Genomic DNA, 13,080 nt, shown 5'->3' on the forward strand with positions numbered 1-13,080 from the left:
TGCCCTGATGATCCTCATACACACTTCCCATGAAGAACTTCCTGACAAACTCTGCTATATCTGGCTAAGCTGCTACTTATTTCTTAGTGAGGAGGGATTAGAAATCAACATTGAATGTTACCAGTAAGCCTTTGTTGTCTACTCAATGTAAATCCGCCCCGGATGAACATACAGTCATGGCTACAGCCTTACATCCAGCGGCTCAGGCATTTTCTAAGCACCTCTCAAGATTTTGTATTCACTCTGTCCACTCTGGGTGACACATTATGGACTATTGCAATAAGCCAAAGTCAGATTAAGCCAAATTCCAGGTGAAGGAGCACCCCTTCTGGAATGCTCTGAAGATGACCAAGTTATGAAAAATGGTGGGGAGGCAGCAGCAAGAGGTGCAGGTGTACCAACGCGAGCACAACTCAAGTGGCTTTTGGAAAATGGAATGTGTACATTTTAAAATATGGAACACATACTTGGATTAAAAGGGAAATTTTTAAAAAGATGAATCCTTACAAAATGCTCAAAATAGGAAGGCAGAAAGGACGAAGAAAATAGATCCATTTCCAAAATCTTCATCTGAAAGTTTTTAGTGCCGCCACCATGGAGATGTGTGTGAAAAGGAAATGGGACCAAAATATCCAAGGTCGTATTTCTGTATAACGCAAGTCTCAGAGGTTATCCATTGCTTACTCTCTTGAATGTGCAGAACAATGGAATTAAACGCGTTACACTGGGCTCTTGACTTGATGATAGAAAAGAACATGATGCCAGAGAAGAACATGGTGCCAAGGGCAATTTATACTCCTAACTGGTCTCTGCTACTCAGTGACTTAGGCAAAAGACGTAACTCCAATGCCTTGATTTCTCAATCTGAAAATTTGGGGAGAGAGGAAGAGGGGGAATATTGGTAGATGAGAGACACCACATTTGTACTATACTTATGCTCTAATTGCAAACTACCCACAGTTATGTACATTCTGTTTTATGTGCTTTATAAGAGTCAGATGTGGAATTCCCTGTGGTGGTGGTTGTTTTAACTCTCTAGAAACTTGAAGGGAAGTTAGAACTAAAAAGAAACGAAAGAAATAGAACTTAAGAATTAATGTTTTGAATATTTTCCTTCCTAATTTGCTTTGCAGAAAAATGGAATACAGACTATCATCAATGGAGTGCTTTCAAGTGAATCACAATCACATGCATGCGCAAAACCATCAGTGAAGTCTAGATGTGCAATTAAATGCCTAATTATGCTTAAAGAGCCCCTGCATTCTTTACTCCCTGACTATACCCTCAGGAAAACACACAGTGGCCTTCTGTCTCGAGTACGGGTTCTTTAAAGTGTTTAAATGCCATGAAAGTGCAACTGTGTGCCCAATTAGGGGTGCAATTGCTGGGTCAAAGCATGAAACCCCGCCTATCCTCTGCCACGCTGGGTTAATGCTCCCGATTCTAGTTACCAACCCAAAGGGCAATATTAATCAGCTTTCTGTCATCATGGGGCTCGGTGAGAAGTATTGGATGCTTATTCACTGCCAGTTTTAGAGACAGTCCAATGGAGGGGGCGGGGGGGAGTCAAACTTTGGTGTTTCCTTCAAGGGCTTTTATTTACTTCCTCAACTAAGTGACTGAAAATTATCCTCAGACACTGCTCCGCTGCATGGCGTCAGGTATTAGGCCAAAGGAAGAACAAAAGGCTAGGAACTTCTCCTTCATTCCAGCTCTCAGTGCTAATCCTGATCATGCCCTTTTGCAGCCCATTGCAGACAAACTGTGGATGACTGAGACAGACTCACTTCTAAGGACCTCTGGCGCATATTCTGAAAAGTTTGTAGTAAGGATTTAAAATAGTGTAGCCTCTAATTTGGAAGTCACAGATAAATCTTTTCCATCAAAAGGCCTTACGTTGGTTGGTCATCCACTTCCCTAGTTCCAACTGCTTTTCACAGATTTTTTTTAAGTAATTGCCAAGTCAGGTCATGGTCAGTAAGGGGATGGGCTAGATGGAAGAGTCCAGAGCCAACAGTTAGAGAGCCACACGTTGTAGGGCAGCTAAGAAAAGGACGTCTCACTGGTGGGGAAGACACGTGTGGAGGGACGTGGGGAACAGTCAGGGAGAGGAGGACTGATGTCAGGTAACATGTGACCGTCGCAGGAGAGGTCTTTCAGAGGCAAAACTTCAAGCTTTGGAATAAAAACACTGGAGTCCCAAAGAAAGAGGTAAATATAAGGAATCAAAGAGCGGTCCAAAGCAAAGCCAAAGAAAGAAGCCAGAGAACTCAATGCCTGATCAGAGTATGAGGACAGGGTTTGGCCATGAGAAACAAGACAAGAGGCCAGACATTGAAACGTTTCACTTAAAAACCTTTGACTGGACACTTACCATGCGTCATGTGGTGATTATAATGGTCAGTGTTGATAATACAACGGTAAACTGGTTTACAAAAGTAATGGTCAGGAGGAGACCTGACAAGAGGCTTGGGATACTGAACACACAGCAATGGACTGAGGGAATTCTTTAGCTCTCTTTACAGCTTCCAAAGTCTGGGATAATATGCAAGTGGTTTATGCCAGAGGTATCCTGGAGCCACTGAATCAGGGCTGAAGTAGGTCCCTGACTTTCTGGTACAGGTCTATTCTTCCCTCTTATTTGTCCAGGCTGCTGCTTGTCTACATTCCCAGTCTTGTGTTAAAAAGTAAAAGAAAAGCAAGCAAGAAAAAAAAAACCCTGTCTTAACATGCCTTACCTCCTTCCTAGTTGGCTTAGGAGCAAAAATTCCAGCTGTTGGTATTTCATGCTTCATCATGAAACAGAACCTGACCTCTCACTGGCAAAGCCGTCCCCCACAGTATGGTGGGCACACAGAGCTCTCTGGGCCCATCCCACAAACCTCCTCCTCGCTTTTGCCTAAAGAGCTCCGTGTGGCTGAGTCATAATCAAAACAGTTGGAGGGCTGAGAGGCCAGCCCTCATCTCAAAAAGAAAAGCCGTGGCCATGCATCAACAGAAATGACAAACATGCATTTATAAGGTAAATCTGAACAATTATGTAGAATTTATTCTTGTCATCAAAATATCCAGACTTGATGGGTAGCACTAATTCTATGGCAGGGATCAAAGATATTGCCTCTCCTCTGATACTTGGAATTGCACATGACAGATAACATATATGGGTTTCTATTGATGTATAGAATGGGAAGGGACAGTCTAGACTGTAGCTTGGCTATATGGAAAGTGGTGCGGTGGTAGGTAAGCCTTTTTTTTTTTTTTTTTTTTTTTTTTTTGTTGTNAGTGGGTCTAACATATTCACATGATTTTCCCCAACTATAACCAATGAGTCATGATAATTATGTGGTTTCCACTGCATTGGAGAAAACACAGAGCTGGGAGAACCCCACACAGCTGAAGCTTCATTAGCCTAATGGGAAATCTGTCCCATGATAGATACAAGGCAGGATGCTAAAGTGGAGGCATTCAATGCCTGGGAAATCAGAATCATCTAGAACTAGATTCTGCCTTGAAACTTTACTTTTGTAAACATCCAATGGGTTCAAAAGAACTGAGAAAATTGGGGGAGGTGTGCCCTGACACACCATTACACAGGGGCTTCCTGGGCTTATTTTTGATCACAATAAGCAGCCAACAGCACTGCCCTGCCTCCAACATGTCAAGGGTCTCACATCTGTCGCCTTCCTTCAGATTCTCGTTCTTTCTCCCTTGTATGGCTCAGAGGTTTTCCACTGATCTCCCTCCCCACTTATAGCAACTCCTCTTCATCACAGACACATGTGTCAGAGTAATACTCTAAAAGCCAGACTCTGTTCATGCTACCCACTTGTCCACAGCCTCAAGGACTCATCTTTACCTAATATAACAACTGTCACTGCCATTTTCTGACTGCTGATTTCAGTGCTTCGCCTTGATTATTGTCATTCTCACGATAATAATATAAGGCAGGGGGTAGCCCCGTCAACCCTTCAATAAGCAAACATGAACAAATCCTCACTGAAGTAATCAGTGAGATGTGGGTCATGGAATGGGATGAGCTCAGAGGTCTGATGGACCAGGCTTCAATTCTTCCCTTCACTTACTGCTTAAACCCTACGAACTTAGTCTCTCTGCGCCATAGGCTGAATCTCAGAATTCAGTTAGGTAACAAATACAAAAGTGCTCAGCATAACCTACCGAGGGACAAATTTTCAAAGGCCTATAATTATTAAGATGATTTATAGTCATGCATTACCCTGTCTTTTGAGCATAATCTCCTTGAGGAGGGGACTCCCTTACCCAGTCTTCTACCCCCACTGGATTTAGCAACACAACACATGGAAATGTCTGATGAAGGTATGCCAGACACGATGGAACTTCCAATCTAATTTCAAAACCCATTAGGCCACAACTGATTATCAAAGCTCCATATAATGATAAAATGAAATTGCAGCCCAGAATTTAACGAGGCAAATATATATATATGCTTCTAGGTTATAGTTTTGTCCACTTAAAGGAGTAGAATCCAGGGTCTATAAGGCCACAGCCACAATTAAAGGAGAGGGAAAAAATGCTCAAAACACACCTCCTATCCCCCATACATGAAGAAGCACTCACAGTGCTTGGGGAGAACAGCGCAGTAGCAGAAGTCTCTTTGTAGTGGTAGGAATGGCTGAGCACATTTGTCAGGCACTTGGGTACCGAACACTAGTTGAAATGCTTCACGTATGTTAATGCATTCATTTTTATGACAGTAAGTATAAGGTGCTTCTATTCTTTCCGTTTTTTGAGGAGGACACTAACGTACAGAAAAACTAAGTAACTTCTAAGGTCTCACAGGAGATGGTGAAACAGATTCAAACCAGAGCCCACACATCCTACATATGACAAAACAGCAATGGTGTGGATGCTGTGCTCTGTCCGCATCATGAGGATATCAATCCAGGCAGACCTCAGAAAAAGTCCCTGTGCCTGATCGCCCAGCACCTAGACTAATCAGCTGCCTCCTTCAGGACACCCAATGCTGTTAGAACCTGTGTTTGTACAGAGGGGCGGGAGGAGATTACTGGCATTAGAGATTAATGTATCTCTTTAAAAGCCTAGGATTCTGTGTTTGCAAAGATCATTCCAGGTGCATGAAGATGTCTGTTGGTAAAATGACCCGCATGGATGCAACTCAAGAGTATAGGTGAAGACCCCATGAAGCCCCTGGAGAGCAAGCATTCTGATGAGGTCATGGTGTGTGAGGAAGTAGATATAAGCTAAGGTAAAAGAAGAAGGAGAAGTAGCCTCACTCCTAGATTAGTCCCTTCAGGAAAATGGATACAAGAGATTTGATGAAAATATTTTTAAAATCCCACATCACTTTAGTTATTAACTATCCATAGTTTGGGCAATGGGGATCATTTGATGTTGAAGAGTTACTATGGAGATTGCTGCCTAAGCTAGATAAACATCATGAGAGCCTTCCTGATGGGCTTCTCCCTGAGGAAAACAATAGGCCCACATAAATGATGCCCAGAAAGGCAGTGACCATTCATTAGCATTGCTCTCATACAAACCACCCCATTCCTCAAGGCCAGAGGCTACCATCCTCTGGGACACGAAGCTAGTCATTTTCTGAAAAATGAATTTTGTAAACTGTTCTTGAGGATGCGGCATCCTGGACCATGGCAAATCCCTGCTCTATGTCACTAAATACAGGAAAGAAAGGTGGCATTCTCCTGCTCCAGTGCAGGGCCATGGTTTTGAGTGTTCAGCTAGCGTCTCAGCATGCAGAAGAAGGCACGGAACAGGCAGCTTGACTCGCTAATTTAGATCAATTCCTGGACAAGCTTCTATTTTTTTTAATTTTTTAATATTTTTTTTGAGAGACAGAGACAGAGTGAGCAGGGGAGGAAAAGAGAGAGACACAGAATCTGAAGCAGGCTCCAGGCTCTGAGCTGTCAGTACAGAGCCCGATGCGGGGCTCGAACACATAAGCCGTGAGATCATGACCTGAGCCAAAATCGGATGCTTAACTGACTGAGCCACCCAGGTGCCCCCCTGGGCAAGCTTTCTTTCATCCAGTTGACTCTAGAACATGCATCCTTAATAGGGATGGTAAAGAAAGCAAAAACTGGTTCTTGGGAGATGAAAAAACTTTTTGTATGAACCACAGGTATACATGAGGCACCTACACATATATATAGTATATTTGTGGTACTAAAATTCCATGGTGAGGGAACCACAAGGTAAGAAATAAACCTCTCTGTGGGAGAGAGACAGGAATGAGCCCAGGTTTGGAGCACTGGGAGAGAGATTCACAAGAAAATCAGAAAAGATTGTTGGTAAGAGCAGTTGGAAGACAGGAGAGACAATATTATCCAATCTTCAGTTTTGGCCCACACCTACCCATGGTCTCTAAGGGCATGACTGGGGCCTCGATCCAGGTTATTCTTTAGCATAGTTTAGTCAAGTCAGCCATCATCAATTAACATAATGAACCGGTACAAATGAGGACAAACCCAAAAGTCAGCTGTTTCTTGCAACTTAGGAAAAAGATGAGGAGGCCTCAAGGAGAATATAAACCTGATGGCACCTTGGCCTTGGACTTCGAGCCACAATAACTGTGGAAAAAATTAATTTCCATTGTTTAAGCCACACGGTCTACGGTATATTAGTCTGTTAGAGCTGCCATAACAAAATACTAGGCATACTGTGGCTATGGCATACATGGTAGGTATTATATCAGTACAGGGCTTGTTCACATCTAGTCCTCCTCATCTGGGCACAGAGGACAACTCCCTCAGATCTAAACAATAAGTTGTAAGCAGAAGTGACATTATTTTACTTCTGAGCCAAAGCATTAAATTGCTGGGTCAAGACACACGTAGCTCTCTTCCATGCCACGGTGATTAGAGAATACATGGAGACGCAGGTGCCAGAAGACTGAAGTAGCCCAGAATTCTAAGCCAGCACCTCCCTGGAGAATTGGCCTGGATCTGCAAAGGCTATTGTATGAAAGAGAAATACAGCTTTGTTCTATTAAGCCATTGAGATCTCTAATGTTATTTTTTTACACCGCAGGACTTAGCCTATCCTTACTGATGTACCCACCCTACATAAATTTGGGAGAAGGCCACCTGGTGGTCCTGGGGGGTCTCCTTATGGGCCATCTATGAAGTGAGAAGTCTCTCCTCTAACAAAGTCCTGAGAGAATGAAAAACTGACAATGAAAGGAAGAGTTCAAACATAGTGGCTGATCTCTGTGGCGCCTTTACAAACGAGAGCTGAAGGAAAAGAGTCAGTCAATGTTTCTCTGTGCTTTCCAAGTCAGGCTGGAAGACAATCTTAAGGATATGAGCAGTCAGTGGAAAAAAGTGCATGTTTTGGCATAAGGTGGGCACAAGTCAATGGGTTCTATTGTGACATTTAGGAAATGTCCTTCAAGACCTTCTCTGGTTCCATTCTCACCAGGAAGGCCCTTTGATTCTGAGAGTTTGATTTCCTGGATACTCAACAAGAATATCTGTTCCCATAAAAATATATCCCCAGCATGGAAAACTATAAATAGAGTTCCCTGCACATGTCAGTTAAGTGTGTATTTGGCTAGTAGATTTCTGACAAATACCCCAAGACGTCAGGACCCCAAAGTGCATAGATCACTGATTTCCAAACCTCCGTGAAGAAACCTCCCTGGAGGAAACCACCAGTGTTGTCCATTTTTATTATGCAAATAGAGGAAGGAGAGTCCCTTACCTTGTTGACAGAATTCATTAAACTTACCCTCTTTTCCCTGATAATTTTTCCTCATTTCCCACTCGCTTTAACACTCACCAGTCGCCTTATCCAGGCTGTGGTTAACTTTACCAGAAGGGCATCAAGCTGCCTATGACACCCCGGAGCAGGCCCTTTCGCTTCATTCACACCAGGGTCCCACGAGTTGGCAATAGCTCTGACCCGCTTCACACACCCCTTTTCCAACTCCTGAGTAGTAGCTCTCCATGTCCCTCAGAGCTACATCCGCGCTCTTAAATACACCCTTCACAGCAGGCAGTCTGCTTAACAGGGTTGTCCCATTATCACCGGGTTAAGGCATCATTTCTATGAGTGGGGTTTCCCTGGCATCTGATGGACGGACACCATACCCACATCGTTACTTAATGCTGCGGTTCGCAACAGTACCATTCAAAGGGGCAATCTGGAAATTTGTGGTGGCGGCTTTTTGGGCTCTCACAATAATCAGAAGCACTAGTGGCTCTAGTGAGTAAGGGCGATGGATACTAGCCATCGTGCAAGGTCGGGGGTAGTCCCATACAATGGAGATAGTCCTATACAATGGAGGATGTACTGCATCCCGCAGAGCTTCCAATGTCCCACCAATTTCACAGAGATGAAAAACTTCCATACATTCATACAGATATTAAATAAATGCCTGCCGCATGCTAACCACTCTTCCAGGGGTTCTGGGTGAATGAACTTCTCTGCTCTCTGGCACTTATGAAAACCTATTTTAATTTTCTGAGGCTGGAACCTAACTCAATTTTGCATAGAAACAGAAAGTACTTTTGTACTGTCTTAAGATACCGTCTGTTTCCTGAAATGCAACCACCATGCAAATCAAGGGGAAACTATAATTAATTTTGTTCTGAGTCCACTTGAGTTATTTACTGCATCAGAAAACCACATCACTAATTGTGTGACTCCTCATGGTATCTAAGCCACCAGTACAACTTGTCTATCCAGTCCACATTTGGAGCCGTGCCATTGACAGGGACTCTGATGAGGCAAACATTCGAGTCCTTCATTACCTGTTCTCACACACCCACACCCAAACATTGATATTCGGAAATAAGTGGTTTTCTTTTTTATTGTAAATTGCTTTACTTTCATTTTAGCTATATTCTACTTAGGGTATTACATTGTTGTTGTTGTTTAATGGGTGTGTGTGGTTGGTTATCAATGATTCTCATTCCAAGATGGCAAATGTAATGTAAAAAAAAAAAAAAAATGCCTTCCTGGGGCACCTGGGTGGCTCAGTTGGTTAAGTGTCTGACTTCAGCTCAGGTCATGATCTCACAGTTGAGCCCCACATCAGGCTCTGTGCTGTCAGCTCAGAGCCTGGAGCCTGCTTTGGATTCTGTGTCTCCCTCTCTCTCTGTCCCTCCCCCACTCATTCTCTCTCTCTCTCTCTCCTCTCTCTCCTCTCTTCTCTCTCTCTCTCTCAGAAATAAGCAAACATTAAGAAAAAAGTTGTAGGTGCCTTTCTAATAAAGAGGGACACTGCATCTGATAAGGAATTGATTCTTAACCATCAAGTACTTAGCCACCAGCTTTCAGTGAAAACTCTTCCCCGATAATTTTCCAAAGAAAATCTCAAGTTCCCCCCTTTTAAAACACAGTCCCCATAAGTCTAACAAACTTGAGGAATACTTCCTCAAGGAACCATGTCCAATGAAAAGTCTTACCACATAAGGTAGAACAGCTTGTATGGTTATTTACAGTGAAGTTAATGAAAACCAGTTGAATTCCACACACATTAGTAACTAATTTCAAGCTAAGTAAGATTTTGAAAATCCCATATTCTCTACTTCAATGCAATAAATTACAAGAATTAATAAAATAGTCATTAACTAGTCATTGAATAAAGTGAAAAGCATAAGCTATCTCTAAGCTATTTGGGAAGATATCTGTATTTCATACAAACACATGATACACTTCTCAACAAAGAATAAATGTGAGGCAGGACATGAAGCAAGACCTAAGTCAGGGGTTAGGGAGGAGAACACCAACAGAGGCGGGAGGCATCTAGGAATTCTGATAGCAAGAACCAAGGCAGTACTGTGTGCTTACTAGCTATCTGGCTGTGGCTGAGTTTCTTTTTCCCTTTATTTGTCACAGTTCGACTGGAAATTAATCAGTTGATGTATCTCAAGAGATTTATTGCAAGGAATTGGCTGAAACCGTGGTATGGGCTGGCTAAGCACATCTGAAATCCATAGGGCAAGAAATCAGAAAGGGAACCTGAAAGTATTGAACATGGGCTATCACTCTGGCCACAGGCCGAATTTCTCCTTTGAAGAGGTCTCAGCTCTGCTCTGAAAGCCTTTTGGCTGATTGAATCAGGCCCACCCTGACTACTGAGAACAATCTCCCTTAATAAAGTCAACTTATTATGGACTTTAATCATGTCCAAAAAACATCTTCACAGCAATGCCCAGATCAGTGTTTGACTGAATAATAAGGCAATAAATTGACAAGCCGACGTATCAAAAAACCATCATAGACCACCCCTTGTCAACTTGGCACCTATTCCTATCTCCTAAAAAAATGCTTAATCTCTAAATAAAAAGAACAACAAAGTCATACTTCTGCCTACCATGGTGTGACTATACTTGATACAATTGAAAACACATTAGCCTTTTCTCCAGAAGAGAATGCAAAGCTCTCAGCTACAGTTCACATGTTTCCAATGACATCCTGTTACTTAAATACTGTGCTTCAAAGTACACTATTAATAAATTTTATGGTAGATAAGTAGATAAGAGATAGAAAAAACAACTATTTAATACGTATGCAAACATATTAACAACAAAATAAATACTTATATTACCAGCTGTAGTATTCTCAACTCCAAAATGAGAATGGCAGGGACCATCTTCACAGATTGCTAAGGAATTAATGTGATATGTTATAAGCACTGTATTCTAAATATCAGCCCCATTGGAGCACCTGGATGGCTCAGTCAATTAAGCACAGGATTCTTTTTTTTTTAATTTTTTTAAATGTTTTATTTATTTTGGAGAGAGAGAGTAAGAGACAGAAAGAGAGAGAGAGAGAGAGAGAGAGAGAGCGCACATGAGCAGGGGAGGGTCAGAGAGAGAGGGAGACACAGAATCTGAAACAGGCTCCAGGCTCTGAGTTGTCAGCACAGAGCTCGATGCGGGGCTCGAACCCACGAACCGTGTGACTGTGACCCGAGCTGAAGTCAGACGCTCAACCGACTGAGCCACCCAGGTGCCCCAAACGTAGGATTCTTGATTTCAGCTCCAGTCTTGATCTCCCGGTTCATGAGATTGAGCCCCGCTTCAGGCTCCATGAGGACAGCTCAGGGGCCTGTTTAGGATTCCCTCTCTCCCTCTCTCTCCACCACTCCCCAACTCACACACGCATGCACACACACACACACACACACACACACACACACACGGGTGTGCTCTCTCAAAATAAAGTAATACATATTTGAATATCACCACTATTATCAGTACTAGTATAATTACTGGATAGGCATTTATGACGGTATTAAGGTGAAAACTGTGACTCAGAAGAGGGCACTGTAATGTAAGAGTTCAAGGGAAGTTAAGAAACAGCCGTTTCTGGAAGAAACAACAGAAATAAAACCACGGTCAAACATACCAGGGTCTCGGGTGGAAAGACTAGTTTTCTAGATTATTTTCATAGTGTGTGCAGGAAAGTGGCAGCCTTCCTCTTTGGGAGCAAAACTGTCTTTTGATAAGCAAACTACTACACAACCTCTGTAGTTGTAAATAAAAAAGCTTCTTTCCTCTCCCTCCCCACAGCCCCCACCCCCACCGGCCCACTTAGAAAGAAATCTGGGTTAAAATAATGGAGGGAGAGAGGTGTCGGTGATTTCCTATCAGGAAGACTTTAACAATCTCGAGGACTGGGGACCACAAGAGACCAGCAGACAGACCGAGAGACACAGCCCAAGGCGAGACGAAACGAAAGGAGATGAGGAAATACACGCAAAGCGTTCTGGGGCAATACACGCAAAGCATTCTGGGGCAGCACCGCTGTGCGCAGGACCCACCAGGGNAAAAGGGCGGGGGGGAGGGGCGGGGGGCAGGGGCTTGTAACTGTACTTACCAGACCCTCAAAGTACTCCCTGAAAATGGATTATTTTAGCCTATGTAAACTATAACCCAACAAAGCTGATTTTAAAAAATTACATACCTGTCATGATCTAAATTTTTATAAGACAATATGTTCAAAAAATCTGGAAGGAAAGATCAAAATATTAGCAGTGGTTATCCCTCAGTAGTAGGAATAATGCTGCTTATTGTAAACAGTCTTGTATTTCCCACTCCCTCCAGTAAGTATGATTTCTTTCAGAGCCAGAAAACATAACAGCTTCCTGGTAAAGAGCCATTTTGCACTGAGCCCATGCTCAGCTCCAAACAGTGCTGACCGCTTCCGGTTTTGTAGTAGTAACCATTCATGTGGAATTCTGCATCCGTTGTTTTGATGCTAGAGTGGTTCCAGGTTTTGTTTTGTTTTTTTTTTCCAGAACCTCTACTTGCTTTTGAATTTTAAAAGCAAATAAAGTGAATGAGTAAGTATCAACAATAGCCCGGGCTTGTCTTGAAGTGGAAAGGGCAACAAATGGAAAGACTCAAGCGTCAGATTTCCAGACGGCTCTGCTAAAGAATTCACTGTGTGGCCTGTGGTGACACACTTGCCCTCCAGGCTGCGGCTTCTTCAGCTATAAAACAAGGGCCATGAACGAGATCATCTCCAAGGGCCCATCTAGCATTGACATCCCACCATTTTATGGGCCCTTTTGGGGAGGAACAGAAAGCAAAGCGGAGATGCATTGCTGAGTCATCCTCTCACAGCATCGTGATAGAAATCACACCTCAGGCACCCCGCTTTTCTCTGTATTTCTCCGTATCATCCTACACTCCCAGCCTTCTTTCTCTTGCCAATCATGTAGCTGTAAAACTGAGTTTTCACTCCCAACACTTCAGCGAGGCTGGCTGTTACTCAGCGAGCTCGATCCTTATTGGTATCTGATTTTGCTCTGGCAGTCGCTGTGGGTCTAAATAGTTCCTCCTCTCATTCCAGCTCATTCCAACGAAACTTCACACCCTCTCCTTTGTTGAAAGCTTAGCATGCCCCTCCCCACCGTCCACCTTCCACTATTAACCCAGGCATGTGGGATGGCATCCATGCGGGTCCCATTTCAGCTCTCACAAAATGATACTGGCGGTTAAGAAAACTCTGGGTGAGTGCAGGGCGGGGGGAGGGGGGATGGAGACCCCGAGATTCTAATATAATCATGTTCATTTTAAGATCTACAGTCGTTTGTCCTTGGCTCAG

Source organism: Crocuta crocuta, unplaced genomic scaffold, assembly GCF_008692635.1.
Source record: "Crocuta crocuta isolate KB4526 unplaced genomic scaffold, BGI_CrCroc_1.0 scaffold141, whole genome shotgun sequence".
NCBI classification, from domain to species: domain Eukaryota; kingdom Metazoa; phylum Chordata; class Mammalia; order Carnivora; family Hyaenidae; genus Crocuta; species Crocuta crocuta.